Below are 22698 nucleotides of genomic sequence, written 5' to 3'. Positions count from 1 at the left end.
GATGAGCGAACAGTGTTCTATCGAACTCATGTTCGATCGGATATTAGGCTGTTCGGCATGTTCGAATCGAATCGAACACCGCGTGGTAAAGTGCGCCATTACTCGATTCCCCTCCCACCTTCCCTGGCGCCTTTTTTTGCTCCAATAACAGCGCAGGGTAGGTGGGACAGGAACTACGACACCGGTGACGTTGAAAAAAGTAGGCAAAACCCATTGGCTGCCGAAAACATGTGACCTCTAATTTAAAAGAACAGCGACGCCCAGCTTCGCGTCATTCTGAGCTTGCAATTCACCGAGGACGGAGGTTTCCGTCCAGCTAGCTAGGGCTTAGATTCTGGGTAGGCAGGGACAGGCTAGGATAGGAAGGAGAAGACAACCAACAGCTCTTATAAGAGCTAAATTCCAGGGAGAAGCTTGTCAGTGTAACGTGGCACTGACGGGCTCAATCGCCGCAACCCAGCTTTCCCAGGATCCTGAATGGAATACACTGTCAGTGTATTCCCGTATACCCGATATATACCCCGATACCCGTTCCAACGGTGTGCCCCCCCACCTTCACCCCAGAAATACCCTGCAAGTCCCCTAGCAATAGAATTGGGGCTATATACACCCACAATTTTTACTACTGGTATACAGTGCCATTGTCTGACTGGGAATTCAAAGAATATATTGGGAATACAAATACCCTCATTTCTTGCTACTGCCATATAGTGCCAGTGTCTGACTGGGAATTCAAAGAATATATTGGGGTTACGTGCACCCACAATTTTTACTACTGGTATACAGTGCCATTGTCTGACTGGGAATTCAAAGAATATATTGGGGTTATAAATACCCTCATTTCTTGCTACTGCCATATAGTGCCAGTTTCTGACTGGTAATTCAAAGAATATATTGGGGTTACGTGCACCCACAATTTTTACTACTGGTATACAGTGCCATTGTCTGACTGGGAATTCAAAGAGTATATTGGGAATACAAATACCCTCATTTCTTGCTACTGCCATATAGTGCCAGTTTCTGACTGGGAATTCAAAGAATATATTGGGGTTACGTGCACCCACAATTTTTACTACTGGTATACAGTGCCATTGTCTGACTGGGAATTCAAAGAGTATATTGGGAATACAAATACCCTCATTTCTTGCTACTGCCATATAGTGCCAGTGTCTGACTGGTAATTCAAAGAATATATTGGGGTTACGTGCACCCACAATTTTTACTACTGGTATACAGTGCCATTGTCTGACTGGGAATTCAAAGAATATATTGGGGTTATAAATACCCTCATTTCTTGCTACTGCCATATAGTGCCAGTTTCTGACTGGTAATTCAAAGAATATATTGGGGTTACGTGCACCCACAATTTTTACTACTGGTATACAGTGCCATTGTCTGACTGGGAATTCAAAGAATATATTGGGGTTATAAATACCCTCATTTCTTGCTACTGCCATATAGTGCCAGTTTCTGACTGGTAATTCAAAGAATATATTGGGGTTACGTGCACCCACAATTTTTACTACTGGTATACAGTGCCATTGTCTGACTGGGAATTCAAAGAGTATATTGGGAATACAAATACCCTCATTTCTTGCTACTGCCATATAGTGCCAGTTTCTGACTGGGAATTCAAAGAATATATTGGGGTTACGTGCACCCACAATTTTTACTACTGGTATACAGTGCCATTGTCTGACTGGGAATTCAAAGAGTATATTGGGAATACAAATACCCTCATTTCTTGCTACTGCCATATAGTGCCAGTTTCTGACTGGGAATTCAAAGAATATATTGGGGTTACGTGCACCCACAATTTTTACTACTGGTATACAGTGCCATTGTCTGACTGGGAATTCAAAGAGTATATTGGGAATACAAATACCCTCATTTCTTGCTACTGCCATATAGTGCCAGTTTCTGACTGGGAATTCAAAGAATATATTGGGGTTACGTGCACCCACAATTGTTACTACTGGTATACAGTGCCATTGTCTGACTGGGAATTCAAAGAGTATATTGGGAATACAAATACCCTCATTTCTTGCTACTGCCATATAGTGCCAGTTTCTGACTGGTAATTCAAAGAATATATTGGGGTTACGTGCACCCACAATTTTTACTACTGGTATACAGTGCCATTGTCTGACTGGGAATTCAAAGAGTATATTGGGAATACAAATACCCTCATTTCTTGCTACTGCCATATAGTGCCAGTTTCTGACTGGGAATTCAAAGAATATATTGGGGTTACGTGCACCCACAATTTTTACTACTGGTATACAGTGCCATTGTCTGACTGGGAATTCAAAGAGTATATTGGGAATACAAATACCCTCATTTCTTGCTACTGCCATATAGTGCCAGTGTCTGACTGGTAATTCAAAGAATATATTGGGGTTACGTGCACCCACAATTTTTACTACTGGTATACAGTGCCATTGTCTGACTGGGAATTCAAAGAGTATATTGGGAATACAAATACCCTCATTTCTTGCTACTGCCATATAGTGCCAGTTTCTGACTGGTAATTCAAAGAATATATTGGGGTTACGTGCACCCACAATTTTTACTACTGGTATACAGTGCCATTGTCTGACTGGGAATTCAAAGAGTATATTGGGAATACAAATACCCTCATTTCTTGCTACTGCCATATAGTGCCAGTTTCTGACTGGTAATTCAAAGAATATATTGGGGTTACGTGCACCCACAATTTTTACTACTGGTATACAGTGCCATTGTCTGACTGGGAATTCAAAGAATATATTGGGGTTATAAATACCCTCATTTCTTGCTACTGCCATATAGTGCCAGTTTCTGACTGGTAATTCAAAGAATATATTGGGGTTACGTGCACCCACAATTTTTACTACTGGTATACAGTGCCATTGTCTGACTGGGAATTCAAAGAATATATTGGGGTTACGTGCACCCACAATTTTTACTACTGGTATACAGTGCCATTGTCTGACTGGGAATTCAAAGAGTATATTGGGAATACAAATACCCTCATTTCTTGCTACTGCCATATAGTGCCAGTTTCTGACTGGTAATTCAAAGAATATATTGGGGTTACGTGCACCCACAATTTTTACTACTGGTATACAGTGCCATTGTCTGACTGGGAATTCAAAGAGTATATTGGGAATACAAATACCCTCATTTCTTGCTACTGCCATATAGTGCCAGTTTCTGACTGGTAATTCAAAGAATATATTGGGGTTACGTGCACCCACAATTTTTACTACTGGTATACAGTGCCATTGTCTGACTGGGAATTCAAAGAATATATTGGGGTTATAAATACCCTCATTTCTTGCTACTGCCATATAGTGCCAGTTTCTGACTGGTAATTCAAAGAATATATTGGGGTTACGTGCACCCACAATTTTTACTACTGGTATACAGTGCCATTGTCTGACTGGGAATTCAAAGAATATATTGGGGTTACGTGCACCCACAATTTTTACTACTGGTATACAGTGCCATTGTCTGACTGGGAATTCAAAGAGTATATTGGGAATACAAATACCCTCATTTCTTGCTACTGCCATATAGTGCCAGTGTCTGACTGGGAATTCAAAGAATATATTGGGGTTACGTGCACCCACAATTTTTACTACTGGTATACAGTGCCAATTTCTAACTAGGAATTCAAAATGCGCAAGGCTCCCGGAAAGGGACGTGGACGAGGCCGTGGGCGAGGTCGGGGGAATGGTTCTGGGGAGCAAGGTAGCAGTGAAGCCACAGGGCGTCCCGTGCCTACTCCTGTGGGGCAGCAAGCATTGCGCCACTCCACAGTGCCAGGGTTGCTTGCCACATTAACTAAACTGCAGGGTACAAACCTTAGTAGGCCCGAGAACCAGGAACAGGTCTTGCAATGGCTGTCAGAGAACGCTTACAGCACATTGTCCAGCAGCCAGTCAGACTCTGCCTCCTCTCCTCCTATTACCCAACAGTCTTGTCTTCCTTCCTCCCAAAATTCCGAAGCTTTACAGAACAATAACCCAAACTGTCCCTGCTCCCCAGAGCTGTTCTCCGCTCCTTTCATTGTCCCTCAACCTGCCTCTCCACGTCACGATTCCACGAACCTAACAGAGGAGCATCTGTGTCCAGATGCTCAAACACTAGAGTCTCCTCCATCTCCGTTCGATTTGGTGGTGGATGACCAGCAACCCACCCTCATCGACGATGATGTGACGCAGTTGCCGTCAGGGCATCCAGTTGACCGGCGCATTGTGCGGGAGGAGGAGATGAGACAGGAGTTGGAAGAGGAAGTGGTGGATGATGAGGACACTGACCCGACCTGGACAGGGGGGATGTCAAGCGGGGAAAGTAGTGTGGATGTTGAGGCAGGTGCAGCACCAAAAAGGGTAGCTAGAGGCAGAGGCAGAGGTCAGCAGCTTAGGCGAAGCCAGGCCACACCCGGAATCTCCCAAGATGTTCCAGTTCGTACCCAGCCCCGAAAAACTCCCACCTCGAGGGCACGTTTCTCGAAGGTGTGGAGTTTTTTCAAGGAATGCGCCGAGGACAGATATAGTGTTGTCTGCACAATTTGCCTCTCGAAATTGATTAGGGGCTCTGAGAAGAGCAACCTGTCCACCACTTCAATGCGCCGTCATTTGGAATCCAAGCACTGGAATCAGTGGCAGGCAGCAACGGCAGGACAAAGGCCGCCTGCCGTTCACGCCACTGCCACTGCCTCTGCCACTGCCTCTGCCACTGCCACTGCTGACTGTGCTGGCGATGCACTCCAGAGGACGAGCCAGGACACCACTTCATCTGCCTCCGCCACTTTGTTGACTTCTACCTCATCCTCCCCTGGTCCTGTCTTATCTCCTTCTCCTGCACCATCAAAGGCACCATCAGGCGTTTCTTTACAACAACCCACCATCTCTCAGACATTGGAGCGGCGGCAGAAATACACTGCTAACCACCCACACGCGCAAGCCTTGAACGCCAACATCGCTAAACTGCTGGCCCAGGAGATGTTGGCGTTCCGGCTTGTTGAAACTCCCGCCTTCCTGGACCTGATGGCAACTGCGGCACCTCGCTATGCCGTCCCTAGCCGTCACTACTTCTCCCGGTGTGCCGTCCCCGCCTTGCACCAGCACGTGTCACTCAACATCAGGCGGGCCCTTAGTTCCGCGCTTTGCACAAAGGTCCACTTGACCACCGACGCGTGGACAAGTGCATGCGGACAGGGACGCTACATTTCACTGACGGCACACTGGGTGAATGTAGTTGAGGCTGGGACTGCTTCCCAAACTGGCCCGGTGTACCTCGTCTCCCCGCCTAACATTCCTGGCAGGGACACGAGAAGAACACCCCCCTCCTCCTCCTCCTCTACCGCCTCCTCCTCCGCCACCGCCTCCTCCTCCGCCACCGCCTCCTCCTCCGCTGTTAGATTGACCCCAGCTACGAGTTGGAAACGTTGCAGCACTGGCGTTGGTAGACGTCAGCAGGCTGTGCTGAAGCTGATCAGCTTGGGGGACAGACAGCACACTGCCTCCGAGGTGAGGGATGCCCTCCTCGATGAGACGGCAATATGGTTTGAGCCGCTGCACCTGGGCCCAGGCATGGTCGTTTGTGATAACGGCCGGAACCTGGTAGCAGCTCTGGAGCTTGCCGGACTCCAACATGTTCCATGCCTGGCCCACGTCTTCAACCTAGTGGTGCAACGTTTCCTAAAGAGCTACCCCAATGTTCCAGAGCTACTGGTGAAAGTGCGGCGCATGTGCGCCCACTTTCGCAAGTCGACAGTAGCCGCTGCTAGCTTAAAATCTCTCCAGCAACGCCTGCATGTGCCACAACACCGGCTTTTGTGCGACGTCCCCACACGCTGGAACTCAACGTTTCAGATGTTGAATAGAGTGGTTGAGCAGCAGAGACCTTTGATGGAATACCAGCTACAAAACCCTAGGGTGCCACAAAGTCAGCTGCCTCAGTTTCACATCCATGAGTGGCCATGGATGAGAGACCTTTGTGACATCCTACGGGTCTTTGAGGAGTCCACAAGGAGGGTGAGCTCTGAGGATGCGATGGTGAGCCTTACAATCCCGCTCTTGTGTGTTCTGAGAGAATCCCTGATTGACATCAGGGATAACTCAGATCACACAGAGGAGTTAGGGATAGCATCCGATCCGTCACAGCTGGAGAGTAGGTCCACACATCTGTCCGCTTCACTGCGTTTAATGGAGGAGGAGGAGGAGGAGGAGGAGGAAGAAGAGTTGTCCGATGATGTGATGGTGATACAGGAGGCTTCCGGGCAACTTCGAATCGTCCCATTGTTGCAGCGCGGATGGGTAGACATGGAGGATGAGGAGGAAATGGAGATTGAACTTTCCGGTGGGGCCAGAGGAGTCATGCCAACTAACACTGTGGCAGACATGGCTGAGTTCATGTTGGGGTGCTTTACAACCGACAAGCGTATTGTCAAAATCATGGAGGACAACCAGTACTGGATCTTTGCTATCCTTGACCCCCGGTATAAAAACAACATCTCGTCTTTTATTCCGGTAGAGGGGAGGGCCAATCGCATCAATGCTTGCCACAGGCAATTGGTGCAGAATATGATGGAGATGTTTCCAGCATGTGACGTTGGCGGCAGGGAGGGCAGTTCCTCCAGTAGGCAACCAAGTTCTCACCGGTCCACACAAACGAGGGGCACACTGTCTAAGGTCTGGGACACCTTGATGGCACCCCCTCGCCAAAGTGCCGCCACGGAGGGTCCTAGTGTCACCAGGCGTGAGAAGTATAGGCGCATGTTGCGGGAATACCTTTCCGACCACAGCCCTGTCCTCTCCGACCCCTCTGCGCCCTACACGTATTGGGTGTCGAAGTTGGACCTGTGGCTTGAACTTGCCCTATATGCCTTGGAGGTGCTGTCCTGTCCTGCCGCCAGCGTCCTATCTGAGAGGGTGTTCAGTGCAGCCGGTGGCATCATCACTGACAAGCGCACCCGTCTGTCAGCTGAGAGTGCCGACCGGCTCACTTTGATAAAAATGAACCACCACTGGGTAGAGCCGTCATTTTTGTGCCCACCTGTGTAAAGCACCCCAACATGAAACTCCATGTCTGTACTCAACCTCTCCAATTCCTCCGCATCCTCATACTCATCCACCATAAGCGTTGCACAATTCTGCTAATACTAGGCTCCCTCCACCCTGATTTCCCCCAACTCTGCTGGTTAGAGGCTCCCTCCACCCTGATTTCCACCAACTCTGCTGGTTAGAGGCTCCCTCCACCATGAATTTGCCCAAACTGGGCTGTTTAGAGGCTCCCTCCACCATGAATTTGCCCAAACTGGGCTGTTTAGAGGCTCCCTCCACCATGAATTGGTCCAAACTGGGTTTTTTAGAGGCTCCCTCCACCATGAATTGGTCCAAACTGGGCTGGTTAGAGGCTCCCTCCACCATGAATTTGCCCAAACTGGGCTGTTTAGAGGCTCCCTCCACCATGAATTGGTCCAAACTGGGCTGGTTAGAGGCTCCCTCCACCATTAATTGGTCCAAACTGGGCTGGTTAGAGGCTCCCTCCACCATTAATTGGTCCAAACTGGGCTGGTTAGAGGCTCCCTCCACCATGAATTGGTCCAAACTGGGTTTTTTAGAGGCTCCCTCCACCATGAATTGGTCCAAACTTGGCTGTTTAGAGGCTCCCTCCACCATGAATTGGTCCAAACTGGGCTGGTTAGAGGCTCCCTCCACCATTAATTGGTCCAAACTGGGCTGGTTAGAGGCTCCCTCCACCATGAATTTGCCCAAACTGGGCTGTTTAGAGGCTCCCTCCACCATGAATTTGCCCAAACTGGGCTGTTTAGAGGCTCCCTCCACCATGAATTGGTCCAAACTGGGTTTTTTAGAGGCTCCCTCCACCATGAATTGGTCCAAACTGGGCTGGTTAGAGGCTCCCTCCACCATTAATTGGTCCAAACTGGGGTGGTTAGAGGCTCCCTCCACCATTAATTGGTCCAAACTGGGCTGGTTAGAGGCTCCCTCCACCATGAATTGGTTCAAACTGGGCTGGTTAGAGGCTCCCTCCACCATGAATTGGTCCAAACTGGGCTGTTTAGAGGCTCCCTCCACCATTAATTGGTCCAAACTGGGCTGGTTAGAGGCTCCCTCCACCATGAATTTGCCCAAACTGGGCTGTTTAGAGGCTCCCTCCACCATGAATTGGTCCAAACTGGGTTTATTAGAGGCTCCCTCCACCATGAATTGGTCCAAACTGGGGTGGTTAGAGGCTCCCTCCACCATGAATTGGTCCAAGCTGGGTTTTTTAGAGGCTCCCTCCACCATGAATTTGCCCAAACTGGGCTGGTTAGAGGCTCCCTCCACCATGAATTGGTCCAAACTGGGCTGGTTAGAGGCTCCCTCCACCATGAATTTGCCCAAACTGGGCTGTTTAGAGGCTCCCTCCACCATTAATTGGTCCAAACTGGGCTGGTTAGAGGCTTCCTCCACCATGAATTTGCCCAAACTGGGCTGTTTAGAGGCTCCCTCCACCATGAATTGGTCCAAACTGGGTTTTTTAGAGGCTCCCTCCACCATGAATTGGTCCAAACTGGGTTTTTTAGAGGCTCCCTCCACCATGAATTGGTCCAAACTGGGCTGGTTAGAGGCTCCCTCCACCATGAATTTCCCAAAACTTGGCTGTTTAGAGGCTCCCTCCACCATGAATTGGTCCAAACTGGGCTGGTTAGAGGCTCCCTCCACCATGAATTTCCCAAAACTTGGCTGTTTAGAGGCTCCCTCCACCATGAATTGGTCCAAACTGGGCTGGTTAGAGGCTCCCTCCACCATTAATTGGTCCAAACTGGGCTGGTTAGAGGCTCCCTCCACCATGAATTGGTCCAAACTGGGTTTTTTAGAGGCTCCCTCCACCATGAATTTGCCCAAACTGGGCTGTTTAGAGGCTCCCTCCACCATGAATTGGTCCAAACTGGGCTGGTTAGAGGCTCCCTCCACCATTAATTGGTCCAAACTGGGCTGGTTAGAGGCTCCCTCCACCATGAATTGGTCCAAACTGGGTTTTTTAGAGGCTCCCTCCACCATGAATTTGCCCAAACTGGGCTGTTTAGAGGCTCCCTCCACCATGAATTGGTCCAAACTGGGCTGGTTAGAGGCTCCCTCCACCATGAATTGGTCCAAACTGGGCTGGTTAGAGGCTCCCTCCACCATTAATTGGTCCAAACTGGGCTGGTTAGAGGCTCCCTCCACCATGAATTGGTCCAAACTGGGTTTTTTAGAGGCTCCCTCCACCATGAATTTGCCCAAACTGGGCTGTTTAGAGGCTCCCTCCACCATGAATTGGTCCAAACTGGGCTGGTTAGAGGCTCCCTCCACCATTAATTGGTCCAAACTGGGCTGGTTAGAGGCTCCCTCCACCATGAATTGGTCCAAACTGGGCTGGTTAGAGGCTCCCTCCACCATGAATTTGCCCAAACTGGGCTGTTTAGAGGCTCCCTCCACCATGAATTGGTCCAAACTGGGCTGGTTAGAGGCTCCCTCCACCATGAATTTGCCCAAACTGGGCTGTTTAGAGGCTCCCTCCACCATGAATTGGTCCAAACTGGGTTTTTTAGAGGCTCCCTCCACCATTAATTGGTCCAAACTGGGCTGGTTAGAGCCTCCCTCCACCATGAATTGGTCCAAACTGGGCTGGTTAGAGGCTCCCTCCACCATGAATTTGCCCAAACTGGGCTGTTTAGAGGCTCCCTCCACCATGAATTGGTCCAAACTGGGCTGGTTAGAGGCTCCCTCCACCATGAATTTCCCAAAACTTGGCTGTTTAGAGGCTCCCTCCACCATGAATTGGTCCAAACTGGGCTGGTTAGAGGCTCCCTCCACCATTAATTGGTCCAAACTGGGCTGGTTAGAGGCTCCCTCCACCATGAATTGGTCCAAACTGGGTTTTTTAGAGGCTCCCTCCACCATGAATTTGCCCAAACTGGGCTGTTTAGAGGCTCCCTCCACCATGAATTGGTCCAAACTGGGCTGGTTAGAGGCTCCCTCCACCATTAATTGGTCCAAACTGGGCTGGTTAGAGGCTCCCTCCACCATTAATTGGTCCAAACTGGGCTGGTTAGAGGCTCCCTCCACCATGAATTTGCCCAAACTGGGCTGGTTAGAGGCTCCCTCCACCATGAATTGGTCCAAACTGGGGTTTTTAGAGGCTCCCTCCACCATGAATTTGCCCAAACTGGGCTGTTTAGAGGCTCCCTCCACCATGAATTGGTCCAAACTGGGTTTATTAGAGGCTCCCTCCACCATGAATTGGTCCAAACTGGGGTGGTTAGAGGCTCCCTCCACCATGAATTGGTCCAAGCTGGGTTTTTTAGAGGCTCCCTCCACCATGAATTTGCCCAAACTGGGCTGGTTAGAGGCTCCCTCCACCATGAATTGGTCCAAACTGGGCTGGTTAGAGGCTCCCTCCACCATGAATTTGCCCAAACTGGGCTGTTTAGAGGCTCCCTCCACCATTAATTGGTCCAAACTGGGCTGGTTAGAGGCTTCCTCCACCATGAATTTGCCCAAACTGGGCTGTTTAGAGGCTCCCTCCACCATGAATTGGTCCAAACTGGGTTTTTTAGAGGCTCCCTCCACCATGAATTGGTCCAAACTGGGTTTTTTAGAGGCTCCCTCCACCATGAATTGGTCCAAACTGGGCTGGTTAGAGGCTCCCTCCACCATGAATTTCCCAAAACTTGGCTGTTTAGAGGCTCCCTCCACCATGAATTGGTCCAAACTGGGCTGGTTAGAGGCTCCCTCCACCATGAATTTCCCAAAACTTGGCTGTTTAGAGGCTCCCTCCACCATGAATTGGTCCAAACTGGGCTGGTTAGAGGCTCCCTCCACCATTAATTGGTCCAAACTGGGCTGGTTAGAGGCTCCCTCCACCATGAATTGGTCCAAACTGGGTTTTTTAGAGGCTCCCTCCACCATGAATTTGCCCAAACTGGGCTGTTTAGAGGCTCCCTCCACCATGAATTGGTCCAAACTGGGCTGGTTAGAGGCTCCCTCCACCATTAATTGGTCCAAACTGGGCTGGTTAGAGGCTCCCTCCACCATGAATTGGTCCAAACTGGGTTTTTTAGAGGCTCCCTCCACCATGAATTTGCCCAAACTGGGCTGTTTAGAGGCTCCCTCCACCATGAATTGGTCCAAACTGGGCTGGTTAGAGGCTCCCTCCACCATGAATTGGTCCAAACTGGGCTGGTTAGAGGCTCCCTCCACCATTAATTGGTCCAAACTGGGCTGGTTAGAGGCTCCCTCCACCATGAATTGGTCCAAACTGGGTTTTTTAGAGGCTCCCTCCACCATGAATTTGCCCAAACTGGGCTGTTTAGAGGCTCCCTCCACCATGAATTGGTCCAAACTGGGCTGGTTAGAGGCTCCCTCCACCATTAATTGGTCCAAACTGGGCTGGTTAGAGGCTCCCTCCACCATGAATTGGTCCAAACTGGGCTGGTTAGAGGCTCCCTCCACCATGAATTTGCCCAAACTGGGCTGTTTAGAGGCTCCCTCCACCATGAATTGGTCCAAACTGGGCTGGTTAGAGGCTCCCTCCACCATGAATTTGCCCAAACTGGGCTGTTTAGAGGCTCCCTCCACCATGAATTGGTCCAAACTGGGTTTTTTAGAGGCTCCCTCCACCATTAATTGGTCCAAACTGGGCTGGTTAGAGCCTCCCTCCACCATGAATTGGTCCAAACTGGGCTGGTTAGAGGCTCCCTCCACCATGAATTTGCCCAAACTGGGCTGTTTAGAGGCTCCCTCCACCATGAATTGGTCCAAACTGGGCTGGTTAGAGGCTCCCTCCACCATGAATTTCCCAAAACTTGGCTGTTTAGAGGCTCCCTCCACCATGAATTGGTCCAAACTGGGCTGGTTAGAGGCTCCCTCCACCATTAATTGGTCCAAACTGGGCTGGTTAGAGGCTCCCTCCACCATGAATTGGTCCAAACTGGGTTTTTTAGAGGCTCCCTCCACCATGAATTTGCCCAAACTGGGCTGTTTAGAGGCTCCCTCCACCATGAATTGGTCCAAACTGGGCTGGTTAGAGGCTCCCTCCACCATTAATTGGTCCAAACTGGGCTGGTTAGAGGCTCCCTCCACCATTAATTGGTCCAAACTGGGCTGGTTAGAGGCTCCCTCCACCATGAATTTGCCCAAACTGGGCTGGTTAGAGGCTCCCTCCACCATGAATTGGTCCAAACTGGGGTTTTTAGAGGCTCCCTCCACCATGAATTTGCCCAAACTGGGGTGTTTAGAGGCTCCCTCCACCATGAATTTGCCCAAACTCTGCTGGTTAGAGGCTCAATCCACCCTGATTTTCAAAACAAATGTTGGTGCCAACCTCAACTTACTACAAGGGCCAAATTCACTGCTGGTGACAAGCTCTCCTCACTGCAAGTGCCAAATACACATGTTTCAAAGTGTTTTCCTACTGTCAGAGAGGTGGTATTGAGTGTGTAAAGTGTGTAGTTGTTAGGCTGTGATGTTGGGGTAATAGAGGGTCTTTGGTGTGTTAGATGCCCCCAGACATGCTTCCCCTGCTGTCCCAGTGTCATTCCAGAGGTGTTGGCATCATTTCCTGGGGTGTCATAGTGGACTTGGTGACCCTCCAGACACGGATTTGGGTTTCCCCCTTAACGAGTATCTGTTCCCCATAGACTATAATGGGGTTCGAAACCCGTTCGAACACACGAACATTGAGCGGCTGTTCGAATCGAATTTCGAACCTCGAACATTTTAGTGTTCGCTCATCTCTATTTATCACCACACATAGGGTATTGTATTTAGGAGAAAATGTGTAACAAACTTTGTGGAAACATTTCTCCTTTAAATCCTTGTGAAGATGAAATATTTGGGGCCAAAGGGACATTTAATTACAAAAAATTACGTTTTTTATTTTGACGTCCCAATAGTAAAAAAGGCCCCATATTGTTGCAGTTTTTGAAACAAAGCCAAAAGGAATGGGAAATATATAAAAAGTACTTATACGTCTACCTTCTGTCCAAACCACTCCTGACTTTGGCTCAAAAAACCACATCAAAATCTGCAACAAAAAAAGTTGCTTATCCACAACATGAGGCCTCAACCTTAAACAGTTTTGGAGTCAAAATGCTCTCTATAGCCTTTGCTAAATTCCTTGAGGCGTCTACTGTAGTTTCCAAAATGGGTCTCTTCTTGGGGGTTTGTACTGTTCTGATACCTCAGGGACTCTACAAATGCATCATGGCACCTGAAAATGATTCCAGTAAAATGTCCCCCCCCAAAATCCCAAAAGTCATCCTACCCTTCTACATCTTGCTGTGTGCCCATATATCAGTTTACATCTAGACATGGGATAATTTAATGTTTGGGAGAAATTGCAAAACGGATTGTGTAATGCATTTTCTTCTTTAACCCCCTGTGAATATGTAAATGCTTCCATGCACCCCCACTTCCTTACATAATCGGCGCCTTATAGCAACTCTCTCTCATGTACTGAGAGGCAATTTTATTTTAGTCCCACCACTACGCTCTCCAGACTATAACAACAATCCCCTGAAATATTGACCATGATGACATCATTCTGTGCTAAATTGGCCATTGCTGTCTGCTGATGTTTTATCAGTAGGAACAAAACATCATCTACAGAAGTAAAGAGTTGGCAATCGGCAATAGTGGAACATGAATGGACCTTAATTTATATTTTCCCAGAAAACCACTTTATCGAACCAGAACATCATAACATTTCTTTTAACATCTATCTATGCAATATTAAAGCTTTTAAATGAGGTGGAATAAGAAAGTTTCCATCCTAGCATATTCCACTAAATGCAATATGTTACTATAATATATGACGTACAACATTATTTTCCTTAGTAATCTATGCATGCTACTTAATACAGGTTCAAAGTAAGAAGACAGAATTACCTTATGATTCCTCTGGCAAGTTCTGTGTTTCCCTTAGTGGCCTCTCATGTTTCATTTCAGGCTCATTAATTTTTTCCCTCTGTGTGATTTTTGATAAGTTTTACAGAAATTCTGTATTTTATAAACACAGTCTAACTGTGTTGAAAAATGTTTGTATGAAGTTTGAGTGAAGTCCATATGACTTCACCTATGTACGTTTCGCTAATAATTTCGGTTAGGTTTATAAGAAACTTTCTTACTCCCTAACCCTGGTCTCTCACCCAGCCAAACTAGTATCCCTACGCTGTGCTGATGAGATCCAACTAGATCGAAACAGTGCTGTCCACAGCTGAAAAGTCTGTTCCTTTTGGAATAGACATATTAGTTTGGCATTAATCGCACACTAGGGTATTAGGCTGTTTAAAAAAGCCATGCCTCATGTTTAAGGGGCCTGCCCTAGAGGCAGCAGGCATAGACATTGTTTTCCTAATTACATCCTGGAAAACAGATTTGTATATTCCCTACAATGTGCATGTAAGAGTAATGGAGCAAATTTTACGACTTCTCTACATATATCCTTTAATATTTCATTTTATCATTTAGAAATAACATCATTATACAAATTCCACTGTTATTTAACTCTTGCAGAAACTCTGTCTGGCATTTAAAAGGGTATTGACAAATGCTTGAGACATCACTGTTAGCATACATTTACAATAAACACAAGCGTTCCATATTTTTTGCCAATAAAAATGCTGTCTTAGTTTGTACTCAAATTAAACAACATACAATATGACAGCAAAAATACATAACAGAAACCTGCAGATCAAACAAAGGTAACAGGGTAGAGATGAGCGAGAACTGTTCGGATCAGCCGATCCGAACAGCACGCTCGCATAGAAATGAATGGATGTAGCTGGCATGCGGGGGGGTGGGGGTGGGGGGTGTTAAGCAGCCGGCCGCCGTCAAAGCGGAAGTACCAGGTGCATCCATTTATTTCTATGGAGCGTGCTGTTCGGATCGGCTGATCGCTCATCTCTAGTAACGGGGTTTGGATATAAATTATCTTTCCCAATTGGTTCACGATCCAATGGGAAGGAGCGGGTACACTTCTAGACCTGCAGAATATCAAAAGTGGCCAGACTGCAAAGATTGAGACAGAGGGATTTGACGCAAGGGAAAGTAAAAAAGGCTAATCTATTAAATGTCTTCTCTTTACAATGTTCCAAATTTGATTTTTCTTTGATTTTCTTAAACAATCAATGCAAATGACAGTAAGTACTGTATAATGTTTAAATCTTCAACCGATAGAACATAAATCAAATTTTATTGGCCAAATATTTCAATATTAACATTTTTTTCACAAATTAAAAAATAATCTAAATCCAAATTATTATTTAAAAAAAAGCTTCTAAACATCAGTTATAAAAAACTGAAAATCGTCTTTTTGCTTAATTTGCACATTAAAAGATCACATTTACTGAACTCAAAAGCTATTTCAATTAGCAGACCAAGTTACATGTTAATATATGACCCCTTCTTTGGTATCACGTTCACAATTCTTGCATGCATGGAAATTGAGAGTTTTTGGATAGTTTCTGCTTGTATTTCTTTGTCGGAATAGCCTCCCAGAGCTGATTTTTAGTGTGAACTCTCCCACCCTCATACATCTTTTGATTAAGGATATTGCAAAGGTTTTCAAGGACTAAGGCCATATCATGAATTTCTCTCCTTTTATGCCCAAAGTAGTCAATGACACAAAGGTATACTATGCTGCATAAGATGGTGCACTGTCATGCATGAAGAGGATTTTTCTATGGATAGCATGGCTCTAGTTTTTGTACCATGGAAGAAAGTGGTCAGTCAGAAATGCTATATCCTTTGCAGATGTCATTTTAACACCTCCAGGGACTCTAAAGGGACCTTTCAGTACTCTCCTCATGATTCCAACCCAAAACATGACTCCGTCACCTCCATGTTGACATTGTAGACTTGGTGGGACATGATGACCATCCACCAACCATCCACTACTCCATCCAGCTGGATCATCCAGAGTTGCATAGCACTCATCAGTAAACAAGACTGCTTCAAAATTAGTCTTCATGTATGTCTGAATCTACTGCAATCTTTTCTGCTTATGAACATTGATTTGGGATAGACAAAAAGTAGGTTTTTGCACAAATGCAAGCCTTTGGAGAATTCATAATGGTATTTTAGCAGCTGCTCTCTTAATCAGATGAATGGCAGAAACGTTCCTCATTATACCTTTATCTACCAAACCAACTGAATCAACCACAATTCTTGTCACAGTACGATGATTACTTTTAAGTTTTCATGAAATACGTAATGTTTTCATACCTTGTACAAGGCATTGCTCTATTTGATGCTTTTTAGAAGCAGAGATATCCTTTTTTGTTTTTCCATATTATTTGAAACCTGTGGCTTGCATAATAATGTGGAATGTCCTTCTCAGGCTAAAGCCTCACATAGCGACGCCCTCTGGTCCTGGTTTTTCATCGTCCTCTTCTTCCGGCGGGATTGGTTCAAGTCCCGCGCGTGCGTAGTAGCGCTCCCTCCGGGTGTACGTGGGGGGGGGGGGATAATGAGCTACTGAGCATGCTCAGTATGCTCAGTTCCCCTTAGAACTACATGAGCATACTACGCATGTGTGGGATTTGAACCAATCCCGCCGGAAGTAGAGGAGGATGAAGCTGGGGAAGAGCCAGGGACCAGAGGGTGTTGCTGCAAGAAGAAAGAAGAGGAAGACGTGCCAGAAGATGACATCGGACAGTGCATGACCACACACCATGCACGATAAGTATAATTAGCATATTTGTTTTTAGGATATTATTTTAAAAGGGGGGGGATTTAAAATAACATTAGCGGTGCCTGAGTAGCCTTTTTAAAGGCTACTCACACATATGTGGGGTTCATACAGCAAAATTTTGCAGATAGAGCCCCTTTAATCCCTATTTGCTGCGGGACGCTATGTGAGGTCTTAGCCTAATGCTTTCTAATGCTATTTATTTTATACTTGACATACACAATTAAAAGCTGCAACTAAGATTTGAGACAAATAGAGCAAGATTTTTGGCAAATTTGTTACAATTTAAAAAAAAAAAAAGAAACCCAGTATGAAAAGTGATGAGATAGCACTCATACATTTTGCCTCTTAGCAAAGGTTAAAAAAAAGTGCAAATTAGAGCTGCAAAGTTTAGGACCAGACAATCATATGTTTAAAATTCAATTCGTCTTTAATAATACATTATCTGGACTGTGACTTTAAAAATGTATTGCGACTTACTCACATTAATTGTATTGGTGCAAAAAATGTCATTATTAGGAAATAAGAGCCAGTGATTGTTTACAGTTTGGAGGTTTTCAAAGGTTTCTACCACAAATCTAAACTGCCAGCATTTAACATAATGTTTTTTTTCTAACTTTTCCTTGTGCTCCTTGGTTACAGAGTAGAAATGTTAAAATAATAATATAACTATCAATATTATAATCACAATTTGTGGACTAATATATAATGTAGTATATATGTCATTACAATTTTGTAGCTCCCACTCGTAATCTGATATGATGATGAATGAAAGTTCCTCCAGAGATAAAAAGGGAAATATTCCACAAGGAATATTAAGAAAGATATACAGAACAATTGCCTTATATAACTTATTATGTTACACTATGTATTTGGGAAGACAGTGCCACTGACAAACCCACTAAACCATTAAGAAGCAGGTTTGGTTCACAAATGTATTATATGTAAATAATGGCGGCATTGAGATCCCAATGCAGATCTCAATTCCCAACAGCATTTTTAAAAGCAAATCACTGCGAAACTGTAATCTTTAAAAAGAATCCAAGCTCATCTTCATAGCGCTAACGGATCCTAAGATATGGGGTTGTATAGTGTCCTCTCCCTCCAGCCTCAGGCAGCATCTTAGACCAGGTGCATCCATTCATTTCTATGGAGCGTGCTGTTCGGATCGGCTGATCCGAACAGTCTTGCTCATCTCTAGTAGGCAACATTTGATCAAATTATACTTACCAAGTCCACGAGTGAGGGTCGGGCTGTATCCTCCGAGAAGTCTTCTCCGTTCAGCGTCCCCGCGGCATCTTCCGGCTCTGAATTCACTCTGCCAGGCATCGGGCATGCCTGCATATAGCATTCGGCCAATGAATGCTGGTTCTGCATCGAACTTTTACATTCGAATAGCGAGTGGTACTCGATCGAATACTACTCGCTCATCTCTACTCTGTAGGGCTTATATCCCTATAGGGCCTCCCATCCTCACTGTTTATTTGCCCTAGGCAAGCGGTTTATGGTGTGGGACATGTTTTTATACTTTTCAAAAAATGCAACAAAAAAGCTGCGTTTACACAATGTGGGGCCTTACCCTAAAATATATTTAAGTTTGTGGTTGTAAAGTGAAAAAATCACTGTATGTAACTTTTTGTGCCTGGAATAACCCACTTACAAGTTTTAGGAGTGTGCTTCTCTGTTGACACAAAGTGGTCATAACATATTGGCACTAAAATGACATATTTCTTTAAAAATTAAATTTTTCACTGCATGTTAATTTTTAGGAAGTGCTCTAGGAATCTTGAGAAATTCCTTAAGGTTTTTAATTTCTAAAATGGGGTAACTTTTTTGAGATTTTCATTGTACTGGTATATTAGGAGTTAAGCAAATGTGACATGGCTCCAAAAAATTTTCCAGCAAAATCTGTCTTCCAAATGCCAAATACTGCTCTTTCCATTCTGAGCATCGCCATGTTCCCATATAAAATTTTAAGACCACATATGTGGAATTGCCATGTTCAGGAGAAAACTGTGGGTGCTTTTTTTCTTTAACCTCTTGTGAAAATTTAAAAAAAAAATCGGCACTAAATGGACAGTTTATTGAAAAGAAAAGAAATTTTTCATTTTCCCATCCCAATGCTAATAAAATCTATGAAACAGCCCTAAGGTCAAAATGCTCACTATACCCCTTAATACATTCTGTGAGCGGTTTAATTTTCAAAATGGAGTAATTTTTGGAGGTTCCTATTGTATTAGTATTTTAGGTAATGTGCACATATAACATGGCATCCGAATATTATTCGACCAAAGTCTGCCCTGCCACAGCCAAATAGTGCTCTTTCCTTTCTTAGCACTGTCATGTACCCCAACTACATTTTCCTACCACATATGGGGTAATGCCATGTTCAGGAAAAATTGTATATTGTACTGTGGGTGTTTTTTTCTTCTTTATCTCCTTGTGAAAATTAAAACATTGGGGATAAAATGACGTTTTTAATATATTTTTAATTTCCTTGCCCAAACAGCAGTTTACATCCACATGTGGAGTATTTACATGGACATAACTGTGGGATACATTTTCTCCTTTAACTCCTTGTTGTAAATTTGTGGGCTAAATAAATGTATTATTAAAAAAAATGCAATGTCTAAATTTCAGCTCCATATTGTGTTAACTCACATGAAATGCTTAAAGGTTTAACAATCTTCCCAAATTGTTGTTTTGAATTATTTGAGGGGTGCAGTTTAAAAAAATGGGGTGGATTATGGGGGGGGTTCTGATGTATAGGCCTATAAAATCCTCTTCAGAACTGAAGTGTTCCCTAATAAATGGGTCTGGGAAATTTACTGGAAAATTGCTGCAAGCCTTCTAATGTTAAAAATAAATTTTATGCATGATTATAAGATAATGCAAAAAAAGCAGAAATACGGTGTTAAAATATTTGGGTTGTATGACTGTCTGAAGAGAAGCGCATTTCACTTTTTGAAAATTGTGATTTTTTTCCAAATTTGTATCAAATTTTCAATTTTTTTTTATAAATAAATAAAAAAACCATTGATCGATGTGTACCACTAATGTGATGTAAAATGTGTAATGAAAAAAACAATCTCAAAATTCACTTGGGTGAGTTAAAGCATCTCAAAGTTATTGACACATAAATTGACATGTCAGTTTTGAAAAATTGGGCCTAAGCAGTCACAGGAAAGGACATGGGATGTCATTCACAATAGCTCATGTGTCTTATGTCCTTTCCCAAGGACTTCCACCAGAACAAGATCATGGGTTTGCTGCACAGGGACAGATATTTTTTTATCTTTTATTTTTTTATTTTTCACCTTCTGCTACCTTTAGGCAAAGATCCATAATGCATGGACAACCCCATTAAGGAAGTTTTTATCCATGTCTTTAAGGGGTTAAATACTACTCTCTTAAAACACAAAAAAATATTTCTAGATGCCACTCTGTCAACCACTAGCTACACATCAGACATCAGACGGTGACTAGCTGAGTGAGTGCAAAAGCTTATTTTTTGGCGATACATGGAACTTTAGATACAATGGAGCTTTAGCAATGGAAGTAATGGGAATCAGTGAGGTATCTTTTTTTTTTTTTTTTTTTTTTTGCGCCTATGTAAACAAATAATTCCTGAAACAGTCCCTGTACAGAAAAAAAAGAAACAGAAGAGTGGAGATGGTTACATATATGAAACATGTAAAATATATGTTACAATTGTATATTTCATTCCCTAGATCTTACTTCACTGTAAAAGTTTATACTTGTGATCTAAAGAGCCAAGTATTCCTTTAAAGCAGAGGTTATGCAACACAGTCTCGATATATTTGTCATTCATAAGCAAGTCATTTATCATCACATCAGTCATTGCAGGCCATTTGTTATTATAACAGCAGTAGTGTCTGAGAGAAAGTCTTTCATGTGCAGTGAGGAAAATGTGAACAAAGATGAACAAACCACATCCGAGTTAGAATCTGCCTTTGAATTGCAGTGACCTCACTGACATCCTGTTTGGCAAACAAAAATGTCTGTTATAATGGAATCGAGCGTCTCTTGGGGGACTGATGTCAACGTTACCTGTTTCATGCTGGATAATGTAGCCATGGCTACAATATTTGTTCTGCTCTACAAAGTTTCCAAAATTGAAGCAATAAGTTGTTTTTTTTCTTTTATCCTTCTTTTTCAAAATATGATTTTCTGACTTATGTATATCATATGTGTATTCTGTACACTGAAATGTATGAATTTAGTTTTAAAGCTCATGAAAATAAAAAGCTGCATTATAGTTTTTCCATGTGCGACTGTAGGTGGGAATACCGCAGTTAAACAACATACACTGCTGCATTTTTTCCTACAGAAATATTTTATTTTGTGTATAAGAATCCATGAAAGTCTCCATAGACTGAAATTGATCACAAACCAATGATAGGTCTCCCACTGCCCTATTAAAAATAACTAGAGATCAGCGAACACTAAAATGTTCGAGGTTCGAAATTCGATTCGAACAGCCGCTCAATGTTTGTGTGTTCGAACGGGTTTCGAACCCCATTATAGTCTATGGGGAACATATACTCGTTAAGGGGGAAACCCAAATCCGTGTCTGGAGGGTCACCAAGTCCACTATGACACCCCAGGAAATGATGCCAACACCTCTGGAATGACACTGGGACAGCAGGGGAAGCATGTCTGGGGGCATCTAACACACCAAAGACCCTCTATTACCCCAACATCACAGCCTAACAACTACACACTTTACACACTCAATACCACCTCTCTGACAGTAGGAAAACACCTTGAAACATGTGTATTTGGCACTTGCAGTGAGGAGAGCTTGTCACCAGCAGTGAATTTGACCCTTGTAGTAAGTTGAGGTTGGCACCAACATTTGTTTTGAAAATCAGGGTGGATTGAGCCTCTAACCAGCAGAGTTTGGGCAAATTCATGGTGGAGGGAGCCTCTAAAAACCCCAGTTTGGACCAATTCATGGTGGAGGGAGCCTCTAAAAACCCCAGTTTGGACCAATTCATGATGGAGGGAGCCTCTAAACAGCCCAGTTTGGGCAAATTCATGGTGGAGGGAGCCTCTAAAAACCCCCAGTTTGGACCAATTCATGGTGGAGGGAGACTCTAAAAACCCCAGTTTGGACCAATTCATGGTGGAGGGAGCCTCTAAACAGCCCAGTTTGGGCAAATTCATGGTGGAGGGAGCCTCTAAACAGCCCAGTTTGGGCAAATTCATGGTGGAGGGAGCCTCTAAAAACCCCAGTTTGGACCAATTCATGGTGGAGGGAGCCTCTAAAAACCCCAGTTTGGACCAATTCATGGTGGAGGGAGCCTCTAAAAACCCCAGTTTGGACCAATTCATGGTGGAGGGAGCCTCTAAAAACCCCAGTTTGGACCAATTCATGATGGAGGGAGCCTCTAAACAGCCCAGTTTGGGCAAATTCATGGTGGAGGGAGCCTCTAAAAACCCCCAGTTTGGACCAATTCATGGTGGAGGGAGCCTCTAAAAACCCCAGTTTGGACCAATTCATGGTGGAGGGAGCCTCTAAACAGCCCAGTTTGGGCAAATTCATGGTGGAGGGAGCCTCTAAAAACCCCAGTTTGGACCAATTCATGGTGGAGGGAGCCTCTAAAAACCCCAGTTTGGACCAATTCATGGTGGAGGGAGCCTCTAACCAGCAGAGTTGTGGGAAAGCAGGGTGGAGGGAGCCTCTAACCAGCAGAGTTGGTGGAAATCAGGGTGGAGGGAGCCTCTAACCAGCAGAGTTGGGGGAAATCAGGGTGGAGGGAGCCTAGTATTAGCAGAATTGTGCAACGCTTATGGTGGATGAGTATGAGGATGCGGAGGAATTGGAGAGGTTGAGTACAGACATGGAGTTTCATGTTGGGGTGCTTTACACAGGTGGGCACAAAAATGAAGGCTCTATCCAGTGGTGATTCATTTTTATCAAAGTGAGCCGGTCGGCACTCT

This window comes from Leptodactylus fuscus, chromosome 1 (assembly GCF_031893055.1).
Source record: "Leptodactylus fuscus isolate aLepFus1 chromosome 1, aLepFus1.hap2, whole genome shotgun sequence".
NCBI lineage: Eukaryota > Metazoa > Chordata > Amphibia > Anura > Leptodactylidae > Leptodactylus > Leptodactylus fuscus.
This window is presented reverse-complemented; position numbering follows the sequence as displayed.